This window comes from Manduca sexta, chromosome 21 (genome assembly GCF_014839805.1).
Source record: "Manduca sexta isolate Smith_Timp_Sample1 chromosome 21, JHU_Msex_v1.0, whole genome shotgun sequence".
Classification (NCBI taxonomy): domain Eukaryota; kingdom Metazoa; phylum Arthropoda; class Insecta; order Lepidoptera; family Sphingidae; genus Manduca; species Manduca sexta.
Genome location: NC_051135.1, coordinates 1,929,944 through 1,953,347, shown reverse-complemented (window position 1 = coordinate 1,953,347; position 23,404 = coordinate 1,929,944). Strand labels below are relative to the sequence as shown.

The 23,404-nt window shown below is 34.0% G+C and overlaps 1 protein-coding gene across 2 annotated transcripts in view; it reads left to right on the top strand.

Moving 5' to 3' along the window:
• The window catches only part of LOC115445581 (homeotic protein antennapedia), a 198,856-nt gene that overhangs the window by 44,779 nt on the left and 130,673 nt on the right, over window positions 1-23,404 (top strand). Inside the window, exon 1 of one of the 2 annotated variants that reach the window (XM_037440980.1) lies at window positions 9,380-9,831. The exons of the other annotated variant lie outside the window; for it this stretch is intronic. The gene's annotated coding sequence lies outside the window, so the exon portion shown is untranslated. Of the gene's footprint in view, window positions 1-9,379; window positions 9,832-23,404 lie in introns of those variants that run through there. 2 annotated transcript variants of the gene reach the window in all.

The following is a 23,404-nucleotide window of genomic DNA, read 5'->3' as shown; positions in this document are numbered from 1 at the left end:
TCAAAAAGCGTGACTTATACGATGAAGTTATGTTAGCTAAAATACATAATAACTAATCAACAGATGAATCAATGTAGGATTTACTAAACCGATATAGCAAATAGAAACACTCGACGATAAGAAGTTATATCAACCCGCAATCGAAGTTACTTTGTAGTCACTATATTTTTAGAACACAAAAAGGTTTCACAATAAGCACTTGAACTATTTCGCAATCAAAATTGATGCATTTAGAGCACTTTAACATATTACGTCATTAGAGACGTCAGAGAGCGCGGGCGATATCATGCAAAAGCATATGCATTATGAAGATTGCACATCCCGCCAAGCCGCGCCGCGGACTAACTGTTCTCTTGCCAAAAATCACACAATAAATAATACAAGGGGGGCAAACTGCATGCATTATAGCCGTACCTTATCTTAGTGAATTTGAAGCCAAGTATTGTCCATTAAATATGCATTAAAATTACCTGTCTAAATGTGAAAAGTAAGCCGGCTTTTTGGATTTATCGGGTGTTGTTGATTACATTTGTGAGAGGATTAATTGTTTTAGTTTGGGTAGTTCATAGTTCGTAATTAAATGAGGGTATTTAGAGATAACATTGCCGGGTCGCGATCATATTATATAGCATTGAATTAGTTTATGTTGAGCATATCTAATCAATGACTGATTTCAAATAGTACATGCATTGAAGTGTTTTGAGTGACCTTTACAAATAATTAAGAAAATAATGTATGGTGATGATATATTATTAAAAATATACACATTATTAAATATATCTAAGTTGTACATACTAATTTTAATATAATACTGTTCCAAACAGCTATAAATGTAGAAATTATTCAATAAGAAATAAAATATTCAAAAACTGCGTGTCCGGCGCAACTATAATAAACCTAAAATATTCCCTTAATAAAGTATATTTTTAAAGTAGCAAATAAATTCACAGTTGTCGCACACGTGTGTTGCGGCGAATCGGCGATCACGTCGACGCACGCGCAGCCTCCTCAATTAGATGTCGTCGGCAAGTTGTGCAACTGATGTTTTTCCCACTTGTCCAGTTTACATAACTGGGGTTTTACATGGGTCTATCAGCATAACTTAATTGTGTTGCAATGTTTCTATTTTGTTGTTTTTGGTATGTGGTGTGCGATCGTGGTCCCTTTTTATAGTACCCAATACATACAATTACCTTGCACGGATACTAATATAATTGAAAAAAGAGGATAAGATTAATTCAAATTAAAAATTCATTTTACAATAAATATAATATAGTATATTTCATAGTATATGGAAAGACCAAGCTTCGTTACCGTCTACAAAATGGCACGATGAAAACAGCATTCAACTTTGATCATACATGGTAAATAAATTTAATACCAACATCGTTCCCATGGCCTGCCGGACGTGCGACTCAAAATGCCAGTTCATCCGTTCATACCCAATGTCACTGTCTTCCCGTTCGAAATCAGCCAGAACCATCGTACTTTCTACGTCTATATCAGAAGAAAGTGAATACGGGACTCGAATATGTTTATATCTAAATAAATTGAGTAAACACGTCTTGTTTTCTTGGCTACTTTTATAGATTGATTTTATAAGTTCGTCAATTAGTTTTATAAATGGTTTTGATGTAATGATATCTTCTTATTCCTGTCGTACCTTGTTAGTTAAACATAATAATATATTGACGAAAATATTGAACATTTCGATATATATCTTCGAAGAGTGTGAGATTTGGCATGATTAAAATTCATATAAAGGGAATGAAGGAAAATAAATTTTAGTTTGATATAAGTTACAAATATATTAATTTCGATAGTCGAATTGCGACCATTGGAGAACCATTAGTTAAAATTAACACTCTATGTAATAATATCTAATCAAATCTAAATAAGAATTTAGTTATCTAGATTATAAGCCATATTATGTATACTGAATTAACGGCCAGTATATTTTAAAAACAACACAAAAAGCCCAAAATCTCATGTACAATCCACACGTCGTAAGTACAGTTCATCGCATGACTCACTAGTCCTTTGGTAAGATCGGCTCATCACCGGCTTGCTGCCAACTTAGCTCGATTGTTATTCACTAGAACACGTCGAGTTGACAGCGCAGGCATACAACGAATACTGAATGTGGGGAATTTTCGCATACACCGGCCCATGTGTTTCAAAGGCGGCACCATCTTTATTTTGGTCTTGGTTATGATATTCATAACATGCGAATGTTGTATAGAAAATTAAATTAGTTGTACTGATTTAAGTTCTTTTTTAATTTTTAATATACTTAAAGGAGGTTACTCAATAGATTGAATTTTTATGCCCTGTAGTTCAATTTAAAAGATTATTTTTGTGTTAGTTTTTTATATTGATAGTAATAGTAGTACACATAAATAAAATAATTTTAAAATGGTAACACGTTAAAATTATATAATAAAGACGCGTGCAAAATAAGCTAAATTACTTAGCGTGAAAACAAACTTTGAACTGGGAAGATATATCGTGATATCACACAGAATTGAAAAATACAGCATAATTTAAACCTTCCGTATAATTTTACGGTTACCACTCAATTTATGAATCATAAATCGATTAGAAATTTCCATTTCGACACCGAAAAAATCTCACATACAGCTTACCGATATTCGAAACCGGTCGAAGATAGTGTAAAATATGCCGATTCGCGATAAACTCCTACATTAGAAAAATCCGATGTCATTGAACGAATAACGATTAGATGCCAGAATTTAAAATGTTTTGTAACGGTTTTTGATTTGGTAATTTAAAACCAATTATTTGTATGATTTACGACGATTTTCCTGTCGCTGTTGATGAATTTTAATTTGTGACGTTCTTTAACCACGTTTATATCGTTGCGTAACTTAGTTTCCATGCATTTTTAAATTAATCCTCACAGTATTTCGTTAAAAGAATAATAATAATGGGTGTAGAAGACAATTTGTCGCCTACAAGGGCTTTGGCTGTGTTTGCTCGACTGCCACTTGAGATATGGACCACCAAAGGCGATTAGAAAAAAACATCAAGTACTTATAATCAGAACTCAAGGCTTGGAGCGTACTCAAGCAGGCAGCTCAAAGCCATGCTGGATGGAGAGTTACTGTTGATGTTCTCTGCCCCATCTACGGGACATAGGACCTGAATTAATTAATGATGACTTATAATCAAAAACAAAGAGTTATTAAAATACTACTTACGAAAAAAACATTTTGTCAAACGTCAGAATGTTTTTTTCGTAAATAGTATCGTAAGGGTTTTTCCTTACATAGGGATTTAAAATATGTAGCTTTAAAAACATTATTTGCGACTGAGACGTCGTAATTACTAAAAAAGGCTTTTTTGTAGGTCATTAGTTGCACTTCATATTGTAATATATATCAATAAAACTAAGATTGAATGTGACGTAAAATTTTATATACATCGAACGCCTACAACCAAAAAATAACGATCCATTACCCAAATAATTTTACATCTAAACATTAGCACTTGAATTGTACACAATAAACCGACCAGTTGGTGTAGGAAGTCAATAAAATACCTAATAGCCGTGGATCCGCAAGCCCACAATAGGAACGACTGTATAGCAAACAATGACGATCATAAACAATCTTATAGGAGGACACACGGACGTTTGTGCGACTGGACTGCAACTCGGATGCGACTGATCATTTCAAATGAAATATCGTGAATAAAATAAAGGAAATTGTTTATGAATGCTTTAGTAATAAATTAGAAGTTAATTTCATGTTTTAAATTATAAATTAATTATTTAAATGAAATGAAAATTATGAACTACTTAAAAAGTAAAAGATAAAAGTTATACACGTGTAAAGTTACACACGATTGACTCTCATCTCTAAAATTCATAGAAAATAAAAAGAAATTCAGACAATTCCATAATTTCCACACAACTTTCCATTGAAATAAATCTATTTACAAATTTTATCGCGTTTATTTATATTATTAATTTCCCAACGTTTCTAAATTTGCAGCCTTCATAATCACGGGCGGACGGAGGTGTTGTTTGCCCGCAAGTCAAAGTAACAATATCTACCTACATTTTACACTTATACAAAATTTTGTAATTACAATTGTCATTTCAATGTCTAACATTCGCATAAACATAAATTATTAACGCAACTTTACGTGGCGTTAAATCTTTAAATGCGGTCGACTTAAATCGCTCGTCTGCAAAACCCCATAGTAAAGTCAGAACTGTGTTTAGCTTAATAGTCAGTAGAAGCACATTGAAAATCAATTGAATTTCTTACACTTTACTTTATAATAGTATTTATAACGGAATCACCTTTGAATGTTTAATATATAGAAATGCATTTCTGTTTATGGTATTACATCCTTTATTACAAAATGATAATAAAATAACAATACATTATGTAACATATTTTTATTACGATGAGCATTTAAAACACTTCACAAGTAACAGTTAATGTATAAATGAATGAATATGATATATAATATTTCTTTTAGTTCCCAACCTTTCAACCACGTGTGAACCGTAAATAACATTTGGAAATAATATAATCATCAAACATCCGTGTCGACATTTTAAAATTACAATCGTGACTTTCATTCGTAGACGTTGAAAGCTTACGGCAATGTTTTATTTAAAGCAAAAGGCGCGAGTTCCATAAATCATGGCCGACCCAACAATTGTTCGATTATATTTAAAAAAATAAGACGTTACAGAATAAGAACCTAATTGCCTTGATCGCTGCCGTATTGAGTCGAAAAAATTTTAGAGCAGAGAATTATGCGCGAACTTTGCGCCGTTCCACTAATTATGATCATGAAACGGTCGGTGATTAATCTTATTTGTTCCGGACGGCGCAATTATCATCGGAATTAGGTGAAACTGGTTGTCTCCGCTGACATGAAGTTGTAATGTTGGTTTCAAAAAATCCAGTTCTCATTACCGATACAGTGAAGTGCAAAAGCTGACGCGAAAACAATCGCTTATTAATGTGGCGGCAAAACATCGAACCATGTTGAATAAATCGGAAATGAAAATGCCAATAGTCCTTATGGCGCATTAGGGACACGTAGTATTGTCCTCATCAAGAATTGTATCCGTGCGTAGGGCTGACTCTATGCTTTGAATACGGTAACTATTCGAAAGCGCCAACATGGCTTTTGAAGTTTATTTTTAGGAAATCGGAACTGGCCATATTGGAATGTTTATATACTTTAAGATTGAAGCGATTTACTTATATTTTATTTTATATTTCACGTAAAAATTTTAATAATTGTATTAATCGTGTTCGTGAGTATAATGTAATTTTTAGCATACATTTTAATCAAAATAGTTAATATTATTAAGTGTCCAAGAAAACAAAGTATTTAATAAAATTAAAAAATAACGTGATTGTAGTAAATATAGTTTAAAACCTTTGAAAACTTAAATCAATGTAAATATTCCTTATCTACCTTGAGACCCGCCAAAAATCCGATATTTTATAATTGTTGTACGGTACGTAAGCTTAATGTCTTCATCAATAACTGATAATTTATGTACAGCACGATCGGTACAAGACGAAATTGCGGCCGCCGGCTCCCCTTTGTAATCAGTGCAGAAATTATAAAGCCATTTCTACACCGCGGGCCCTGTATAACTGTTATACTTACCTTAAATATATAATGCAGTTTTAATATAGTGTAAAACTGTGGTTCTATTGTGTTTGAAGTTGGTTTTTTATAAATCTTAGCAAAGAAATTTATAAAAGATTAAATAATAACTTGGAGAATAGAAAACTTTTAAACATGAACATTCTATGTTCTAGACATTATTATTGAATATTAAATAGGTATACGTTGTTGATAAATTTTCATACAAATGCGACGTAAGCTCGTATAATCGTTATCTTTTATTTTCCATGCTTCTCAACGTTCAAAAATGATTGTGAAGTGTAACAGAACTATACGAATTTAAACTTAGTTTTTTTCCTTTTTCATACAAAAAAAATCCCATAAACCGTAACAATACAAAAATATCAGACTTTCCTATTCCCATTAACCTCAATACATAATAGTGATCGATAAATTCCGAAATAAACGAAGCAAATAGAGCCGTACTCCACACCATCGTTAAACCCGACATGTATTTAACAAGACATCCTATACAAATTGATTGAAAACAAACGTATTCATTCCACACCATGTATTTATTGAATCACCTGATTGATGCTATCATTACGCCTGCTTCTGGTAACCAAGATAAGCACAGCATAGCTACTTGAAAATTCGGTGGTTATTTTTAACGAGCGGTTTTATTAGTTTTAAAAAAGGTCGTTTAGATAGAGCATTGGATGCCTTATTGGCCTTTGAAATATTAGGTGGGATTAATGGCATTCTCGGGAAATATTGTACTTTTATGAACTGCGGCTTCCGAGTTGCGGTGTAAAGTGTTTTCGGCTTTTTGTTGCGTTATCTTAAATAAAATATTGTGAAAATTTGTGAAGGTTTTTACATAAATATATATTCGTGTAAAAAAGTATGGTTGGTAGTGAAATATTTTTATATGTGCGTCATATTGATATGGATTTGGAAACTCACAAATGGGGATTAAAATATAGTGGAAATAGTTATAATCATTTTATATTTTAGACTATTTTTGAATGAATATTTCAGACAGGAATTTTCCTTATATACTTTGACAGATTTCTAAAGTTGTGACAAGTTTAAAATCTTGCGCAGTGACATGTGACATTTTGAATCTTATTATTTACATACTAAAGATACCACCGCTATAAAAGGAGCAAAGGCCACTGCCGTTAACTCGTAATAACTCAGAGTACAACGCTAAAGGCACTCAAACAGAATCCAACATTGAAATTCCGTAATAAAATCAATAACCACTAAAGCATTCAATAAAGCACTCGGCCGTCCCATTTGCGCGAGTTTACGCGCTAATATCAAACTCATACAATCAACTCAAGTGTAATTTAGATATTAACCAGTTCATAAATATCAGAACGCTTGTAATCTGTGACCTAACAAAATATTCATCCGTTGCCTCCCTCGGCATATGCATACCTATAATATGTAGTGCGTACGCGGTCCAGAAATAAACGTAAACCGGGTTTGCAGTAATATCTTCATCAAGAGGTGTGTTCAATCGATTATACAGCTCTGTAATATTTCATATACTTCCTTTAATGTAGTAGCTTTATGTATTATTGATTTTGTGTTTGTGAATTGTGATTCAATACGATACGTAATTGGGTTCGGGATGTAATAGTTATACACATAAAACCATAGTGCTAATTCTAGTTTCCCTATATACTTATCTCTCAAAAAATATTAATTGTTCAGTTTTAATAAAGTTTCATTAATCAGAGATTGTTATTGTAGTAAACTAGGTATTAGTTCCTCATTCTGATTATGCGTCGAGGACTGAGAGTTTGCATTTTGAGCCTTAAAGTTAGAGGCGTTTAGGGCAATGACTGCAATTAGTTTGAGTCGATTATGGAATTAAAATGAATATCAGAATTAATTAAGAAAGCCATAATTACTTAAGATTTCGTACCACGGGGCATATATTATTTCGACTTTAATTTCCGCGTCGCGTACGACTTTTCTTTTTTATTGTGCACGACGATCGAAAGCACGAGAATTATCTTCGCATTTAAACTGAACATGTGTAATTTAATCATTTTACATTTCTCCAAAATTATATGGCAGCAAGTATCAAAATTGATACACAAAACGATGGTTACATTAATTAAAAAGAATATTCAGAGCGTACAGCGAAAGCCTTTAATCAACGATGCTGAGCGGAAACCCGAAGCGAATTACCGACTAATGTGACCCATACTGTGTATGTACATAAGTTTAATTCGCGTGTGCACAGTCACAGTATGCTAAACGCTCATCAGAGGCATTTCCAATGTGAAATCACCTCCAGATCTCAAGATAACAAGTAAAAATTACACCGTTTTAAAGCATTTCTCTCTCGGCCGCAGTTTGTCATTTAACACACCCTTAATATCGATGCCAGTGCCAGATAGCCCCGTGTTTATGTCGCTTAAATTAAATTGCCTCTGTTGATTATTGTGACACCGCTTTTTGTACGTGTTGAAATTTATTCCTCTCGCCGTTTTATGTAGCTTTGTATTTTTAGATTTATTTACTTTATTAATGTTACGCTGTTAATGTGAATTTCAATCGATAAGCGCGGTGACGCCCACCAGCCTCTTGCAATAAAATTACTCTCTCATAAAAATCAATATGAGCACCATGAGGCTGGCGCGGCCACGACTTGGCTTAACGTCTTCATTAGGTTGCGCACGACCACCCGATTGTCGGACGCGGGCGCGGCGCAATTTTCGACCCGCCCGACTATAGTCGCGCCCGTAATTTGCTACGTTCGGCCCCGATTAGTCGGTTAGATCTGTAATTCTGTAAGCGTTCGACGAGTAATTTCCAAAAGGTCCTGTCGAGCAATTTTCGAACGCGAGCAAGTGGTGCACTTGCGCCGCTCGATGTGCCCCAGTACCACGTAATTGATGCTTGGGGCAGGTCGCTATTTTAAAATTACCGCGATTGAGTGCTCACCTCTTATTGCAGCGAAACTTAAAAGCTTTTAAATTTACGAGTAATGTCTGCAATTTTCGTGAAAGGTTCATTAAATCGTTGTTTAAAACAATCGATCCTCGGTTACATATTATTATTTGTTAGCAACGTGAAGATAGCCATAAGGTTATTTTTTATCAGATGAAAATTATACGGTATAATTTGCGGATGTGGCCGATCCAAATATTATGGTAAAAATTAAAAAAAAGAGGTTTTCAACCATTGTGAAATTGCCCAGAAAAACACTCTAATTATCCCTATTGAAAATGCCCAGTGAATACTAAAAAAACCCGCCACAATTTTCTATTACCGTCACCTTTTGGTTTTTTCTCCATGTATTATAATTGTACAACCTGAGCCTGCGCACAACAGTGCGACCAGATGATTTATGCTCTCGGTCTAGTTAATTGTATTTTTCTCCCAAAAAACGTCGGGCATTATCTCCCGGCGGTCGACAGGTAACAAATCTTACTTTTTAAATATTATTACTCATCGTATTCGATTTGGGAACGAGCTCGCTACGAATGCTTTATCACCACCTACTCGACGTCCCGTGGTTCACGATTCTTTGGTCCCCCTAAACTTTATTCAAATGCGACACACATTCGTGTAGCCGTCCCTTTCGCGCCGATGAAGATTAGTCGTTAGCGGACTATTGCCGTCTCGCACCCCACTAAAATAGACTGTGCCCAAGCGCAAAGTGTTCGTGTCAAAACTTTTGTATAGAGTCGGATAATGGCTTACGAAATTTTTCCCCTACCTCGTGACTTTTTTTACAGTCGAGCTTGTATGCCGGGGTGGTGAAGTTGTGTTAATAAAGAAGTGAATCGGTTATACGTGGCGTTTATTGTAACGCGGGTTTTTTTGTGCGATGTCGAGCAGATGCCTTCTCCGCTCTATGTGAGCTCAGAACACGATTCTGTTATAGTATGGACAACACTGTCAGTTGTAAATAAGGATTTGTATAGACCATACGTATCTTAGTGAATGCGGACCGATCTTTATTAGCTCTAATGTTTTATGCGAACGTAATACTCGCAGTTATAGTTAATAGCGACAATTAATTAATAGTTTTTTTTATTTATTGTGACCTAACAAGAAACTTGGAAGATTTTTATTAAGTGTTTATTGAAGTGTTATTGAAGATTGTTTGTTGGTGTGTTAGTGTCTCCGTTGATTCATTAGTGTTTAATGAAGATTTTTTAAAGGATTTTAATTGTAAGTAATTATAGTATATTGGTATATAACTTTATAAATATCTTATTGATGGATCATCTACGTTTAAATACGCGAGTTTTGAACTAGCAATACGTTTTAATATTTTAAATTTAAAAAATATCGCGTTTTTAACTTGAGATATATTAGCCAATCATAATTGAATTATTAAGATGGGATAGTGCAGTTTATATCGACGTCAGATTACCAGACAAGCATTACCAATTAGGAATAACACAACTATCTAATTCATTTAATATGGTATCTGAGATCCAACTTAGCGGCTCAAAGCAAACGCTAAAGACCGTCGAGAGGAATGCATCGCGATAAAAGATGTCATCCGGATCCACTGAGCTGAGAGCAAAATCAAACCATACGTGACCGCATCTTATCAGTCAACAAACATCCTTACCACGTTGCTATCAAAGTTCAAAATCCACAAACTTGAACAGAGGACCAACTTTTTTCCTGAACCGAGACAAAACTTCGGTCCTAGCTTTGGGAATTCATAAAATCAGAGTCCGAATCGTTTTGTTATTCCCCGAAATCGTCTCGTTTTTATTTTGCGCGATGTATTTTTCGTTATCATTTTATATCAACTGTCAGCAAAGTTCGTGGAGTGGAATTTTCACTTATCTATCTACTTTTCCCAGATCCGCGACGATTTAAAATAAAATAGCGGGAATGCGACGCGCTTGCCACCTGTACAGAATTCAGTGCTTTTATCACTTAGGTATTTTTGTTAGCGACTTCCTCAGATACCGGGATCTCTCAGCCGCGAGGAAATGAAATTCTTATCGTGTTTCAGTAGAAAGCAGCTCAGTTCTCTCTGTTATCCGCTAAGGAAATATATAGGGGGAACAACCGAGTCGCTGCAATAACCGACATCTGAATGCCGAAAATCGCGGGTGGATCTCTAAAAATATCGCTGCATATATTTTGGGTGTAAATTGAATGTATCGATGGGAACGGGCTTCAGACGTTTCTAAATAGATTGAATTGTATGGATTTGAAATTGAATTCTGAACATAAAACAATCTCTTTAGCGTAGACAATAATTACACAAATCGATAGATTGTATAAAAAACACAAGCAGAAGATTAACTGCGTAACACGAAAATAGCTGGAATATTTTACAATAGCAAAGTCTAGACGATCGCTACGTTGTTCGTAGGCAGAACATAAAGAAAATTAAAAAAGCTGCACGTTTATTACTGTCATGCAAGTCGGCGCGATTACACACGAAATCACAGTGTGCGCGTTCGAAAATTTTCAACAATGATGTCCCCTTTTTCATTCTGACGCTACAGAAAATTTACGAGCGGTCCCAGAGAGCGAACATTGCGTGCCTGATGTTTCTAAAAATGTGTCAAACTTTTTTACAAACTTCTTTCATTTAGCTGCGTCCGGCCTTCCTCTTTAGCCTTGCGAGTTTTTATTTCTATTGTTTATTTTTTAGTCTCTATTGAAACGTCGATAAAAAGGATTTTGAACGTCCCCAAAAAGTGGACGCAGCTTGGGATAATGAAATTTCTCTTTTCTAATTCTTTGTGCAGACGTCATTAGTACGGTTTAAAGTGTGAATGCAGTAAATCACAGTTGACACGTTTTCAGTAACATTGAGATGTCTAGGACCTGTTCCTCCAGTGTCCAATGGTAATGAGATGATGTCATTTTGCCTACGAAGTTTCGATTTCCAATTTATTTGATTAGTATTTTATTCGACGCTGATGTAACAATGTACCTATTCTATGTCCCTACTACATTGACTGAATATACTTTATGCTAATATATTTCTGTAGGATAAGCACGATAAATATGGTATTTTAAAAGTGGTATATTACGTCTAAATATATACGAGCTTGTTTCAAATGATACCTACTATATAAAAAGGTATGTTTTATAGGTAGGTCCCTATCAAGTCCTCGCTTTAATATATATCTAGACTGACATATATGGTTGCAAAAAATATTAAGAAATAAAATATATACGTTATTTTCAAATGCCCGGGAAATATTTTCGTCCTAATTATATTTGATCAAAAATTCGTAATGGCAATAGTAATAAAAAAACGAGAATATTAAAATTAATTTTGATCTTAATTTATTTAACACATAATATTTGTGTTAGATATAAATCAATTGTCCACAAAGTTAATATTTTGTTCTTCTTATCGATGCACAAAGATCGTTTTGCATAATCGGTTTATTTTAAATTTATAAAGTGTTCTCTTGATTTCTTTGGTAAAGCGATTCAAACCGGTCTTATGTTTTTCTTTTTGTGCCTTCCGATGAATGCTTAAGCTCGCGTCTAATACGAATATCATTTTAGATTCAAATATGCTCACACGTGTCTAAAGAATTTATATAATTTCCGCCGTTGTAAATGTATATTTTAATATAACATGCATTTAAATAACGTTTATAACGTAATTAAAATAACTGATTATATTTATAAAATATTTACAAGCATTTAAGTTATATTTTTTGAATATTTCTATTGCTCTTGCAAATTAGTAAATTCCTGGTCTTGTTAATTAACAAAAACAAAACAAACATATTTAACATACAATGTATATTTCCTTAATTGGTCTTATAAGATAGAATTAGAAACAAACAATTAAAATTCACTTCCCATTGCATAATTCCGACATAAATAATATCATTCTATACAATAATTTTTCGAGTCTTTTACATATCGATGTTTAAGTAAATATAAAGAATACTTAATGAGCCATTCGACATCAGAATCGATCAATACACATAAATCTAAATTAATAGATACACTCAATAAATATTCTAATTTATGCCAATTAGATCTGATAAGTATTTAAATAGAAGCTCTAAAGTTTTTTAAATGGAATTCTAAATTTAGGTATTCTCGTAAACGCCACCTATGTTCGAATCCACCTACTCGACGGATTTAATTAGAATATTGTATAGTTGAAGCGTTCCGAAGTATTTATAACGTAAATACAGCTGGAAGGAAGCAATTATCGATCTTATGCGAATGAATTAACACCTTTAAGCTCAGCCAGTAATCAGGTTTGTTAATACTATTCGTGTTCCTTGATTATACTTGTAAAGAAATGTTAAATAATTAATTTACTTTTGTCAGTAAATCTATAACTAATGTAATGATTTTTTTATTGGGTGGATTTTTCTTATCGGAATACTTGTATTGTCCAGTCGGAAATTTTCCATAACAACGGTTACCTACTAATAAAAAATAATAATGCAGGTGGTTCGTTCTAATAAAACCCGGATCTTTTCTCTACCCACTCCTACAACGATGAAAATAAACAAAATGAATATAGATTTTTAAAAATACATGCCTACAAAACTAACATTAAAACTACTGCGGACTTTAGATATTCAAAATAAAAGCTGTAGAATAAATTATTCATTCGTGTTGAAAATATTTTAAAATATACTGAATGTGCATCTCTTCCTTTATCTATTGAAATGAGCGTATGCGTCAATGGTATTAAATTAGTAGAAATTTTTACTGTAAGCTGCTAAACGCACCTGTTATGTGAATATTTAGATAAGAAACTCCTTTTCGTATTTAATTACCTATTATTTTAACCCTTAATGACTCGATTACAATATTTACTTCCTGATATCTTTTGAAAATTAAATGTGTTCGCCATATTTAGGTACTAAGATCATCAATAGCCTTTAATGGTTTAAACGCCTAAGTAACTTTTATCATTAAAGCTATCAATAATTATTTCAATGTGAAAGTTCGTAAAAGCAATAAAAAGTTTTTCTAGGTTTAAATAGTATTTTAAAGCTAGATATCGTTATCACTATTAAAATAAATATAAAACTCAAGGTAAAATGTAAACATTATGTGACAAAACATTATGTATTGTTTATTTAAAATAACTTTTAATGAACCTGCATTAATTTCCGATTAATTCGTTCTAAACACGTTGTCAAACTCAAATTAAATTATCCAAAATCAGATGAATTCAAACGGTAGTGAGTTTTTATAATGATTCAGTTTTTATGAATGAGAGTAGTCGTAAAATTTTTATGGACATACCGAACAATCTTTTATCTCCGCTACATAAACTGACGTTTACTGCCGACATCGCTCAACGAATTTTGATACGTCACCTAATTATTTACCATTTAATGTGCTGTAGGTCTATATTAAATTCTGTATGTGTTTTTATAGCTCCATTTCTATTTGTATCATAAATATTAAACAGTTTGTTGTAGTTTTATTGTTTTTAAAGCGAGTATGTTTTGTATTTCCTTAGAGTAATAGAGTTCAATATGCGATATACTTTTGTTATTGATTTATTTAGTACTAGTCGGTTTACGTGTTAGTTCTCGGTTTCCCACATTAATGAAACTGTTGATAAGAACTCGACAGAAACGATTGGAACGAAACGAACGTACATTAAGTTAGAGTTACGTTGTAATAAAGTTATCGAAATGTGACGTAGTTAAATGCCTACACTTCGACAATGATAAATGTTTCAGAGGCTTTACAGAGATAAATATATAGCTATGATAACGCGCATAAAAATGTCTAATTTAATTCAATTCCTCATACAAAATGTCTATTTAGGTAGGTATCTGATTAGACATCCGACACCAGCAAGGTGTGTCGGACAATTTTATGTCACTACGTTGGCAATAAAGTGTATAAAATTATGGTCAACAGACGGCCAAACACACCAAAATACATATCATAAACTAGACGTGTCGAATTAGTGTCGCCGCAAATGGAAAACCCGAATTCACCTCGAAAAATCTTATGCTAATTGCGCAACGTGTACTATAAAGAATGTTTTTTAGAGACAACCGTCCAAGTTCATATTTCGAATTTCAAATTTAGAGATGCGTAGGCGCACGGGAATTAGACGGTGTGTAAAAAAGATTTTAATCTGTCCCCAATGTGGGCAGTGACTTATGTTTTTTTTTGTATATAAATTTCGCTTGGAATACATCAACTAATGAGGTCGAGCCAGGGAAATTCAGTTTTCTTACACTCACTATAAATCAAACTGTCACCATCTTTGGTTAATTAATAGGATTTCACGGCTTGACCGCCGCTTTAATGTAATAGGCGGTTAAAATACGACTTTGTCAATTAAAATTAGAGATATATCGTGTAAACTCAATGAAATTATTCAAGATAACTTGCTCGGTGTACATAATGAAAATTTATATAGCCATTACGCTTCCTGTAGTGTTGATTGAATGAGTTTTAAAAAAAAATAGTTTCTGTTTAGCGCACAAATATAGATGCTCGGGAAACCCGCACCTGTAAGTGTGTATTCGAATAAAATATCATTGGAATAAACATTTCTAATGCATGCGTCATTTGTGTCTGAGGCAACTTATTCGCTACCCATCATGTCACGATTAAAATGATTTATAGTGGAAATATAAGCAATAATACATTTCAATTGAATCTCACTAGTCTGCACAGAAGATTGATATTCACAATTCATTATGTAAGCGAATTTAATAATATTATCTTTATAGAAACTTACGTTATTTTTAAAAATCATTCCATTTTAAAACGTCTTCAAAATATAGCACATAAAGTATGTTCTTAAGCTTAGATACGCATGTGCTATAAGGCGGTGTGTACGTAAGCGGGCGAGCGGCGGGCACAGCTGCCGGCCTGTTAACTGACAGCTTTTAGATTAGGGCCCCCACTTCACCCCGCATGCCGCTCCGCCGAGCCCCTCCCAAATTGAGAGCTCCATGCCGCGCCGCCTAAATTAGTAACGGTTACCAAATTGCTTTTTAATTTCGTGTCCGTTATTAAGTAGGTATTTTTAAGTTAACAGCGCTTTTTGCTTTGGTGAAATTTTTAATGAAACATGATTTTCGTTAAATCACGCGTATTCTTCGTCGTATGATTCAGATTTATCGTGAAGTACGAAAATGCACTCGTGATGTTCATAAAACAAAATAAAACGAATCAAGTTCAATATTGAGTTACAAGTAACAAGAACAACATTCGGACATTGAGAAATCTCTCATCTCATCTGTACGGGTCTCGGCGGTTATTCATTGTGTAGTTTTTTTCTTTTTTTGTCGGTGTACCGTACCCCACGGCGCGCCCGGCCCTGCCCTAGTCGCAAGTTTTGTAGCCCAACCCTAATTTTAATGGCTGCTTATTCCATCACATCCGGGTAGATAAGTATGGAGTGCGCTCTATTGAGAATTTAAAAAAAAAGTAATTATCGTCCGTGATAAAGTCCTAATATGCACGCATGCGTGTAGATTCACACATTTTATTTAAATAAGATTGTATTGAGAATAAGTTAACGAGAACAGACACATGACATGATATTTGTACACATAAATTAAGATTATACGGTTGATCTGTTATTTGCATGTTGGTAATTTATGTTAGTAGCATGTTCCAATGATATGTGGTTAACTTTTTATCGCCTTAACAGAGTTTATGATTTTTTTCAATCGTTTTACAAACCGTAATAGTACATAATTTGAAGTTAAATATAATGCTTGTTTAACAGCCGTTTTTAATAAACGATTCAGTCTTCAATCCGATGCCGAGAATTGACCAATCAAAATTACTCATTTGCAAACACGTCAAAAAAACTTTGTTCTGATTGGTCTATTTTTGAAATAGATCAAAAGGAATTGGGTTCGTAATTTGAAAATGACGGTTAATCACATATTTTTGAATCTAATCTATTATATTAACAAGATTTGTCGCATAATTCTGGTGGTGCCATAAATAGTTAGTAGACGCTCTTCCATTGAGAGTCGGTATGTCTTCAAAGCCTTCTGTGGAACCTGATAAATGAAACACTTTCTGATGAGGTATGCTAAGTAAGCCCCTAAAGATATCCTTAGTTAATAAAAGACAATAAAACGAAATAATGAACTTACATAATTTTAGGAAGTGTTTCAATAGTAAACCAAATTCGCAAAATCAACAATAATATGAGCTTTTCAATACAGATTTAATAATATACTATAGAACAGAATAGTGCCAAGTATATGCTATGTGTATATTCATTCTCGAACCACAGTTAAAGTAAAGAACAGTAGCACAACACCATTCCGTGACCAAATTTAATACGAACGTAATCTTCGCCGCGCTGCAATTAACATTTCTTATCTATGAGCTGATTAGTAACCGTGTCTAATTGCGTTAATTAAACTGTTATAAATCAATAATTCCATTGTTATTCGCCACATTACTAGCATTTGTTTACGCCGCGGCATTATTTGATTCATGTTATGTAGTTTTATATCGGATCATAAACGCATATCTAACTTAAGACTAACAAAATTTTTAGTCTATTGAAAGAAAGAATTGTTATTGCTCACACTCAAATAACTTATAAGTAATATTTCTATAACTGAGAACTAGTTATTGAACAATGATTTCTTATGTTTACGCGAATGTTAGATATTGAAATAAAATTATTTTGGCCGACAGTCCGCTTCGCGACTACGAAGGCTGTAAAGTCTTCGAAACGTTGGGAAAAAATATATATATAAACCAGGATAAAATCCGAAAATAGCTTTATTTCAACTTATTATTGGCGTAAAAAACTTTATTTCTGGCTATTCCTAGTATAACTATTGACCGCAGGTTTTCCATGTGGTAAATAAATAAATAAGTACGTCATTCACTCCCATAGTAATCAGCACCGCTGTTAAAAATAGATTGTAGCAATAATCTTGAGAGTGACCTATAATAAAAGAATGAAATAAATAATTATATGCACAACCTTTCATAAATAAACGTACATCTGTTTGTGAGCATCGAAGTGTAATTATTTTTTGTTTTTTATTGATTTGGATGAGCGGCGATAGCCTAGTTGGGTGTGGAACGGACTGCCGAGACGAATGTCCGCAGGTTCAAATCCCAAGGGCACACACCTCTGACGTTTCTAAAAAAATCATGTGTTGTGAATTCATTCTTTGTGAATTTATCGTTCGCTTTAACGGTGAAGAAAAACATCGTGGGGAAACCTGCACATCCGAGAAGTTCTCTATAGGAATTTCGAAAGTGTGTGAAGTCTACCAACCCGCACTAGGCCAGCGTGGTGGACTAAGGCCTAATCCCTCTCAGTAGTAGAGGAGGCCCATGCTCAGCAGTGGGCAAGTATATAATACAGGGCTGATATTATTATTATTATTATTATTGATTTGGATGACTAGACGAGCTTGCCGTTCGCCTGATGGTAAGCGATACGGCCCATGTACAATTGAAACACCTTCCAACAGTTTGAAGTACAAAATACTGTTTGGTATTCCACTGCGCTCGTCATCCTGAGACATTCGATGTTAAGTCTTATTATGTCTAGCATTTACACTGGATACAATATTCTTCAAATTGGAACCTAATAGTGAATACACTCTGCTGCTTGACAGCACAAATAGAAATAGCGGTGGTCATCTACTCGGGCAGACTATCACACACGAGAGACCTACTACCAGCATACATTTTTAATATTTTATTAATTTCTACTAATAATTTAGATGTCAGAGATTGAACTACTTATATCTAAATGTTTTAAACACTTATTAAAAATGTTTATCATCTCCTATCTCATGTATGTTCAATATAAACGGTAATTTACAGAATCTTATTGCTCTACTTTACGTCATTTCCGAACTAGTTTAATCTTTAATCGCTAAACCACTACGCAATTATCTTCTTAATAGAGTTATAATACCAAAACAAGTATCAATTGCAGAGATAAAAATCAATCAAATTGACACATAAAAAGTTCCATAATTAATGTTGTTTTTTTAATATTCCATTAACACATAACCTATGTTAGCCAGTATAAATTAATTAAGTAATCCGTTTCAGATTGTATTCCCGTGTTCGAACCGTATTAATACAAACTATAAGTCATCGGTGCTGCACTCGCGAGCCGCCAACCCTTCCCCGCAAGCTGATGCATGAATTACGAGTGCGTCGGACGGGCTTCACCGACCCCGTGTCGGATCGACCGACGCTTTTTGTTATATTCAACCCGTAATTGCTGAAAAGTTTTCACGCCGTAACGTTGGTCACGCGTATTTTATTACTATGAAATTGAATTATTTATGACGCCACGCTCGCCGGCCGTTGTGCGTACTACGCGTCCAACGATGAATTTTAATACGCAAATTACATATTTTCATTGCGTTATTGTGATTAGTATCGGGCAATTCTCGTCACAAAATGACATATCTGCGTGCGGCTTAATTGCGTCGGCCCTAAAGCCTCGTCCGAGATTTATGTATATCCAATCCCAGTCTAATCCCGCTCCTGGTCGGGTCAATCCGACCCCGGAAAAGGTTTTCCCGGTTATTTTCCGTGGAACTTTTAATCCAGCCGAATACCGACATACATCATAGCGGATTAAGAGGTTTAAATTGGAAGTTACCGACGTCCGAAATAAATTTAAATCGGCTGGCAGTTGGTATTGTGATACCGTTGCCGATGCTAAATGGAAAACGATATTATCCGGCAACTAAATCTTCTTAAGAACGTATGCTTACAAATTAGTGTTATTATTGTACCGCTTATATTTAATTAGAAAATATAATATGTTTATGTAGATATAACTCTATAATCTATCATCAGATTAAACTTAAATTATGACTTATTGAATGTACCTGTTTTTGAAATATTTGTTACTTTACAAGTTTGGTAAATCATTAAGACAATTTAGGTATCTTAAACTACACGCTAAATAACTTATAATCAATGGAATCCGTCATAATAATCTAACATATGTTATTTATACATCCTTAAATTTCTACCTACATAAATCACCTGCAAACAAAACTACAATAGTCCCTTTCTACGAGAATATCAATACCTAGATCTGACCTTCGCTTCAAGTAAATACTTCATATAGTTCCCTATATTCACATTCCCCATCCCGTATTCGTACAGCGATTCAAATTAAAATGGGTATCAATAAGGGTGCCATAAATCATACGAACCGTCTAGCTCGGCAGCGGACCCTTTGGAGTGGACCCTTACCGCTAAGGGATAGTCACCTGTACTGACAGTGGGCTCCATGTGTGTGTAATGTGTTTGGAAAATGAAAATAGAAATGATTAGTGTCTACATGTTATAGTAGTTAAAGTACCAGTTGTGAGTAAAGGACATTGTCGAAAACGGCCCCAGAACCAACAAAGGTGTGACTAGCACCATAATTATTTATGTATTTTTTTATATTATTTGCAAATATGTGTATAAAACGGACAAGCTGCTACATCCAAAATGAATATATAAAAGTATTGTAACGACTTAAAGTCAAAGTCGCCGACATGTTTACAACTAATTGAGTATAGAGATGTACCGGTTCGACAAAACGATAAATCTAATTACCGATAATTAATTATTGAAACATTTTAAAATATTCGATTTGTGAGGCGATATGTTCTTTAATTATTATAATAATATTTAATCGAGCAGTGGATGCGTCTCAAATAAATAAGTAGTTAGTTTTAGAACTAAATTGATTATAGATCAAGTCGTCTACGAAAAAAGTTCTTGTTTTAGTTTTTAATTCATATTGATTTACTTTTTTTTTTTTTTGGTTTCTATATTAGCGACCCGCCCTGTCTTCGTACAGATAGCAGAGCATAATATATTATGCGAACATTTATTTTTCTGTCGTACAAAATATTTATGAATCATACATATAAAAAGTAGCGTTCTTCTCTCTTTATCCATCCGGGAGCCTCAAACTCTCTCCATATTAAACTACTATCGGATCCGCCCGTGTGAAAGATTTTCCGGAATAAGGGTCCCTCTAAATATTTTTCCGAATAAAAATAACCCTATGTTGAATAAAATCGATTTTTGTATAAATGATCGATATAATCGATCCAGAATCTAGTCGAGTAGTATCCCTAATTCTTACTTCATTGTTCAATTCAATTTAATGTCACTCAAACTTCACTCATCAAAGACAAATAAACTAGACTCTCACTTTCCATATAATATATTATAATTCTCTGACTCTCACTATATCATTGACGATTCGGATATTATAAAGACTCTGTGCGATTGATTACGATATCGACATACACTGGCTGTGATTTCTGGACTTTGTGAACTGATGTAACAATTTACCTGGCATTGATAACGGATACGAAATGGAAATTGCTTTTTGCATTAATTGTGGCTCTGCTGGCGGGTCCATAGTGTTGGAGAACGAGCAGATTCGCCATTGTATACAACAATGGACAGCGCCTCGTTTGGTAAGCACTTTTTTCTGTAATCGTACAAGTTTAACTGCCGCCAAACTTCTAGTTCGCTCCTCAGTTCCTGTTCTTGGTAACTGCGTGGAGACAGCGAACAGTCTGTATACTACCTACTACACACTTTAGCATGTGGCTGTGGCAACTTAAGAGCAAACTAGCAAGTATATTGTTGATTAAAAAACGTGTGTCATATGCTTGAAGGTTTTTTACATTTAATTCAGCTGGAAGATTTGAATACATAAATCTGCTTTCCGTGTGACACAATATTAATATATTGCCATTCTATTTTGAGCATAATGTTTGTTTGTTTTTTTCAGGTTGTAGCCCTTGATCTTATATGTACAGCATGTCGGACCACGGCCCAAGAGCCTATACATACTTCAGCTGTAACTATGTTAGTAGAAGCTGCGTGCTCTGTAATAGAATGTTGGAACTCCAGACTCGCTCACATCAAATAATTCCATTAAGGACAAATACTCCACATCATGTTTATAGCAGAAATGTCATTTTAGAAAGACTTGCACCATTGGAGGTACATATAATGAAAGATTATATTCATTTAACTAATATGGTGATTGGCAAAACTGAATTGATAAATATTACCATAACAACAACCCTCCTGCACAATACTCAGATAATATTTTATAAAACAATGTAGGTGATGAGGAAATAAATAATATGAACTGAAAATATTTTTTTATTTGTTTAATTTAATCCTACATGCCCTAAGAGTCTACCAAAAGTTTGTTAAATATGCCATGCCTCTGATGAAGCGTGAATGCTCAACAGTGCGCCTCTGTCTGTCTCTTCGAGGAATACGTACGTATACATAGAAAATACATAAAATCTGAAGGGTACTCTTAGAGGATGTAAATACTATAACTACATAATTAGGTACCTTTTACTTATAAAAATTATATGAATCAAGTCTTAAAATAGCCTGATTTAAGTAAAAAATAATCAGATACCTACATAGTGATGAATCTTTAGGGCTTATATATATTAGATAGGTACTTATATCGATAAAAATCATATTTAAAGCGTAAATGATAGGACTATAAATCTACCTTGAACATTGAAAAGCTTTCAATGTTTACTATCAATTATAACCTCAAAATCTCATCATTTTTTTGGATTAATGCGATATCCCAGCTTGTCCGTTTTATAAATAATATGTCATGAGAATTTATTAATGATTCTAAATATTACAAATATTTTTCCATTGCTGTTGGTTCCAGGGCGAATTATGTATGGGCACAGAACAATGTCCTTTATTGATATTTTCGTATTGTACTATGTGTTGGAAGTCGGAACTGAATTTTAGGAAACTTAAAGTACGCCTTACGATATAATTATAATCCATGATATACCTTGGTTATGGTAGGAGATCTATGATATACCTTGGACTATCAAAAATTATGTAAGTTAGTAATAATCAAACATGGAAGTTTAAAACCCGAAATAAATAACACCTTACATACCTCTGTATTTATATTTCTCTACCATACAATTATACGTATATTTATACTATAAACGAGTATATAAGTTTCATATTTGTGTGTAAATCGCCAATTCTAACGATATTAATTTTATCGATCACAATTTAATATTCAGTTATCAATGCATCACAGCATAGTTCAAACCGCACTGTATCAAAGGCTCATGAGACCAACTTAACTAGTAATAGCTGTTTAGGCTATAACTCGTGTGTGTTTGCATGTGTGCTGCGGTCTCGGCCATGCTCATAGACACAGAATTGGGTACGTAAATCATTAATCAGCCGCGTCATTTGTTCGCGCCAAAATTATTAATGACCATGGCCGCCGGTTGCGCTTACGTCTCCTCTTTAAATCGCAGTTACTGCCTTCTGTGCACCTAAAATTACTGTTTAGGCTGGCACTGCTTATATGTAGGCCGTAAATCTGATAAAACTCGGTTGTTATTAGAAATTATGAATGAAACACATGACATAATAAACAAACAGACACACATCGCATTGATCCCCGAAGGGGTATGAAGGAGCAACCAGGGCACCCACTTTCCGCCAACTGTGTTCCGTCCCAAGATGTGATAGGGGGCGAGCAAATCGCCATATCGAGCGCCGATTTTAGACTCGGGGCTGATACTGAGCAGGAAGACCCAAATATCACTTTGCCCGACCGGGGATTTGAACCCAGTACCTTGGAGCGCTGCCGATGAGGCAACTGAGGCAGTCATAATGACATAATCATTTGAAATTAATTATTAATAGAACGAAAAATATGATATTATGCTAAATAAACTTATGAATAACTTAAGTAGAACTATTAAATTAAAGTAAATAAAGTTGTTTTTCCATGCAA